This window comes from Cebus imitator, unplaced genomic scaffold (assembly GCF_001604975.1).
Source record: "Cebus imitator isolate Cc_AM_T3 unplaced genomic scaffold, Cebus_imitator-1.0 Scaffold393, whole genome shotgun sequence".
NCBI classification, from domain to species: Eukaryota; Metazoa; Chordata; class Mammalia; order Primates; family Cebidae; genus Cebus; species Cebus imitator.
In genome coordinates, this window is record NW_016107708.1 from 282,242 (window position 1) to 287,956 (window position 5,715).

Below are 5,715 nucleotides of genomic sequence, written 5' to 3' on the forward strand. Positions count from 1 at the left end.
TTCTTGTTGTGGCTCTCTTTAAGTCTGTTATTGGTGTATAGGAATGCTTGTGATTTTTGCACATTGATTTTGTATCCTGAGACTTTGCTGAAGTTGCTTTTCAGTTTGAGGAGATTTTGGACTGAGACGATGGGGTCTTCTAGATATACAATCATGTCGTCTGCAAATAGAGACAATTTGACTTCCTCCTTTCCTAATGAGTACGCTTTATTTCTTTTTCTTGCCTGATTGCTCCGGCTAGAACTTCCAATACTATATTGAGTAGGAGTGGTGAGAGAGGGCATCCTTGTCTAGTGCCAGATTTCAAAGGGAATGCTTCCAGTTTTTGCCCATTCAGTATGATATTGGCTGTGGGTTTGTCATAAATAGCTTTTATTATTTTGAGATACATTCTGTCAATACCAAGTTTATTGAGGGTTTTTAGCATAAAGGGCTGTTGAATTTTGTCAAAGGCCTTCTCTGCATCTGTTGAGATAATCATGTGGTTTTTGTGTTTGGTTCTGTTTATGTGGTGGATTACATTTATAGACTTGTGTATGTTGAACCAGTCTTGCATTCCCAGGATGAAGCCTACTTGATTGTGATGGATAAGCTTTTTGGTGTGCTGTTGCAATTGGTTTGCCAGGATTTTATTGAAGATTTTTACATCTATGTTCATCATGGATATTGGCCTGAAGTTTTTTTTTCTTGCTGAGTCTCTGCCAGGTTTTGGTATCAGGATAATGTTGGTGTCATAAAATGATTTGGGAAGAATTCCCTCTTTTTGGATTGTTTGGAATAGTTTCAGAAGGAGTGGTACCAGCTCCTCTTTGTATGTCTGGTAGAATTCGGCTGTGAACCCATCTGGACCTTGGCTTTTTTTGGTGGGTAGGCTATTAATTGCTGCCTCAACTTCAGCTCTTGTTATTGGTCTATTCAGGGTTTCAACTTCTTCCTGGTTTAGGCTTGCGAGGATACAAATGTCCAGGAATTTATCCATTTCTTACAGGTTTATTGGTTTATGTGCATATAGTTGTTTGTAGTAATCTTTGACGGTGGTTTGTATTTCTGTGGAATCTGTGGTGATATCCCCTTTATCATTTTTTATTGCATCTATTAGATTCTTCTCTCTTTTCTTTTTTATTAATCTGGCTAGTGGTCTATTTTGTTGATCTTTTCAAAAAACCAGCTCCTGGATTTATTGATTTTTTGAAGGGTTTTTTGTGTCTCTATCTCCTTCAGTTCTGCTCTGATCTTAGTTATTTCATGTCTTCTGCTAGGTTTTGAGTTTTTTTGATCTTGCTCCTCTAGCTCTTTCAATATTGACGATAGGGTGTCGATTTTAGATCTTTCCTTGCTTCTCATGTGGGCATTTATTGCTATATATTTTCCTCTAGACACTGCTTTAAATGTGTCCTAGAGATTCTGGTGTGTTGTGTCTTCATTCTCGTTGGTTTCGAAGAGCATCTTTATTTCTGCCTTCATTTCATTGTTTATCCAGTCAGTATTCAAGAGCCAGTTGTTCAGTTTCCATGAAGCTGTGTGGTTCTGAGTTAGATTTTGAATTCTGAGTTCTAACTTGATTGCACTGTAGCCTGAGAGACTGTTGTGATTTCCATTCTTTTGCATTTGCTGAGGAGTGATTTACTTCCAATTATGTGGTCAGTTTTAGAGTAGGTGTGATGTGGTACTGAGAAGAATGTATATTCTGTGGATTTGGGGTGGAGAGTTCTGTAAATGTCTGTTAGGTTTGCTTGGTCCAGGCCTAAGTTCAAGTCCTGGATAACCTTGTTAATTTTCTGTCTTGTTGATCTGTCCAATATTGATAGTGGAGTGTTAAAGTCTCCCACTATTATTATGTGGGAGTCTAAGTCTCTTTGTAGGTTGTTAAGAAGTTGCTTTATGTATCTGGGTGCTCCTGTATTGGGTGTGTATATATTTAGGATCATTAGCTCTTCTTGTTGCATTGATCCTTTTACCATTATGTAAAATCCTTCTTTGTCTCTTTTGATTTTTGTTGGTCTAAAGTCTATTTTATCAGAGACTAGGATTGCAACTCCTGCTTTTTTTGGCTCTCCATTTGCTTGTTAAATCTTCCTCCATCCCTTTATTTTGAGCCTACATGTATCCTTGTATGTGAGATGGGTTTCCTGGATACAGCACACTGATGGGTTTTGGTTTTTTATCCAATTTGCCAGTCTGTGTCTTTTTATTGGGGCATTTAGGCCATTTACCTTTAGGGTTAATATTGTTATGTGTGAATTTGATCCTGACATTTTGATGCTAGCTGGCTGTTTTGCCCATTAGTTGACACAGTTTCTTCATTGTGTCGATGCTCTTTAACATTTGGTACGTTTTTGGAGTGGCTGGTACTGGTTGTTCCTTTCTATGTTTGGTGCTTCTTTCAGGAGCTCTTGTAAAGCAGGCCTGGTTGTGATGAAATCTCTTAATAATTACTTGTTTGTAAAGGATTTTATTTCTCCTTTGCTTATGAAACTTTGTTTGGCTGGATATGAAATTATGGGTTGAAAGTTCTTTTCTTTAAGGATGTTATATATTGGCCACCACTCTCTTCTGGTTTGTAGGGTTTCTGCTGAGAGATCCACTGTGAGCCTGATGGGCTTCCCTTTGTGGCTGACCCTACCTTTCTCTCTGGCTGCCCTTAGCATTTTCTCCTTCATTTCAATCCTGGTGAATCTGACAATTATGTGCCTTGGGGTTGCTCTTCTTGAGGAATATATTTGTGGTGTTCTCTGTATTTCCTGGACTTGAATATTGGCCTGCCTTGCTAGGTTGGGGAGGTTTTCCTGGATAATATCCTGAAGAGTGTTTTCCAGCTTGGATTCATTCTCTCCATCACATCAAATGTAGATTAGGCCTTTTCACATAATCCCATATTTCTTGGATGCTTTGTTTCTTTTTACTCTTTTTTCTCTATTCTTGGCTTCTCGTTTTATTTCATTGAGTTGATCTTTGACCTCTGATATCCTTTCTTCTGCTTGGTCAATTTGACTATTGAAACTTGTGTATGCTTCACGAAGTTCTCATGTTGTGTTTTTCAGCTCCATCAATTCATTTATGTTCCTCTCTAAGCTATTTACTCTCGTTAGCATTTCATCAAACCTTTTTTCAAGGTTCTTAGTTTCTTTGCATTGGGTTAGAACATGTTCTTTTAGCTCAGAGAAGTTCTTATTACCCACCTTCTGAAGCCTGTTTCTGTCAATTCATCAGACTCATTTTCCATCCAGCCTTGTTCCCTTGCTGGTGAGGAGTTGTGATCCCTTGGAGGAGAAGAGGTGTTCTGGTTTCGGGTGTTTTCATCCTTTCTGCACTGGTTTCTTCCCATCTTTGTGGATTTATTTACCTGTGGTCTTTGTAGTTGGTAATTTTCAGATGGGGTCTCTGAGTGGGCATCCAGTTTGTTGATGGTAAAGTTATTTCTTTCTGTTTCTTAGTTTTCCTTCTAACAGTCTGGCCTCTCTGCTGTAGGACTGCTGGAGGTCCACTCCAGACCCTGCTTGCCTGGGGCTCACCTGGAGTGGCTGCAGAACACTAAGGGTTGTTGCCAGTTTCTTCTTTTGCTATCTTTGTCCCAGAAGGCTACCTGCCATATGTCAGTCTGAGCTCTCCTTTATGAGGCAACTCTTTGGATATACAGGGGTCGGGGAGCTGCTTGAGGAGACAGTCTGTCCTTTATAGGAGCTCAAGTGCTGAGCTGTGAGCTCTGTTGTTCCATTCAGAGCTGCTGGGCAGGTAGTTTAAGTCTGCTGCAGCAGAATTCATAACAGCCTTTTTTTCCCCCAGGTGCTCTGTCCTGGGAAGGTAGGGCTTTATTTATAAGTTACTGTCATGCTGCTGCCTTTTTTTCAGGGATGTCTTGCCCAGCGAGGAGGCAGCCTAGTCACTGTCTGTCAGCAGAGGCATTGCTGAGCTGCTGTGGGTTCTGCCCAGCTGCCGTGTGAACTTCCCTGCAGTCCTGTTTATAGGGGTATAGTTATAACTGCCTCAGCAATGGCGGGCCACCTCTGTAATGGCAGACGCTCTCTGTAATGGCAGGCTGCCTTGGCAATGGCGGACCGCCTCGGCAATGGCAGACTGCCTTGGCAATGGCAGACCGCCTAGGCAATGGCAGACTACCTCGTTAGTGGTGGACTGTCTTGGTAATGGCAGATGCCCCTCCCCCACAGAGCTGGACCATCCCAGGTTTAGCTGTGCTTGCTGTGAAACTCTCAATCCAGAGTGTTTTGGATTGCTGGTCTTTGTTAGGGTGGGACTGGCCGTGCCTGATCACCTGGCTCCCTGCCTCAGACCCCTTTTTTTTTTCACTTGAACAGGAGACTCTGTCTCCCAGGCGTTCCAGTCACCAGTTGAAAAGGCGCCCAGATTTGTGTGAGATTTTGTGTGGAGACCTGCTGCGCCGGCTGAAACAGCCATGCTGGAGGTGATTTTCTATCCGGGACTCTCCTGACCTGGCTCCCTGTTTCAGTCCCCTTTTTATCAGTTGAATGGGCGACTCTGTCTCCCAAGCATTCCAGTTGCCTGTTGAAAAGGTGCCCGGATTTGTATGAGATTTTGTGTGCAGACCTGCTGCACCGGCTGAAACAGCCGTGCTGGAGACTCACGGCACTTTTTCACCCAGGAATCTCCTGGCCTGGCTTCCTATTTCAGTCTGTTTTTTATCAGTTGAACAGGTGACTCTGTCTCCCAGGCACTCCAGTTGCCAGCTGAAATGGCCCCTGGACCTGTGTGAGTTTTTTTTTTGTGTGGAGAGCGCAACGGCTGAAACAGCCCACTGGAAATCCATGATGCCTCTCTGCCCAGGAATCTTCTGGTCTGTGGGCAATAAAAATCTGCCTGGAAATGCGGCAACCACTCACCCTTCATGCTTTCGCTGGGAGCTGCGATCCAGAGCTGCTCTTACTCAGCCCTCTTGGATTCAGACCCGAGCATCATTGATATTTTTAAAATGTTAAGCCAATTTCCATTACTAGAATACATAAAATTTGGTCATGATGGGTTATATATTTATAATATATATTTTAATATATGTATATTTTTTAAATATATTTTTTGATTTGGTTGGCTAGTGTTTGATTTAGAGTTTTTGCATTTACTTTCATCAAAGTGAGTGGCTTGTGATTTTCATTTCCTTAATGTCTTTGTCCAGTTTTAGTGTTAAGGTTCTGCTGGCATCAAAAAACAAGTTGGGATGATTTCTCTTTTTCTGAACTAGGGAAAAGTTTGTGTAACCATGACATTGTTTCTTCCCTAAATGTTTGTTAGAATTCACCAGTGAAGCTTTCTTGGTTTCAAGGATTTACATTTCTTTAACAATTATAAGACTGCCCAAGTTTTCCATTTCCTCTGGTATAAATTTTGGTGAATTGTATTTTAGAAACAAATTTATCCATTTCATTTGAATTTTCAAATATATGTTCATACTATTTTCTATTTTTTGATGTCTGTAGGATTCTTGGTTAACTTCTCTTGCTTAGTTATTATTCATTCTTTCTCTTTCTCTTTTTCTCTCTCCCATTTTGGTCAGTCTTGCCAGGATTTTTAAACTTTCTTAATAGTTTCAAATAAATGAATTTTGACTTTCAAATTTTATTTTGATTTCTCTATTGCATGTATTTTGTTTGTTTCATATTTTATTTATACTCTCAACTTTTTTTTTTTTTTTGAGACGGAGTTTCGCTCTTGTTACCCAGGCTGGAGTGCAATGGCGCGATCTCG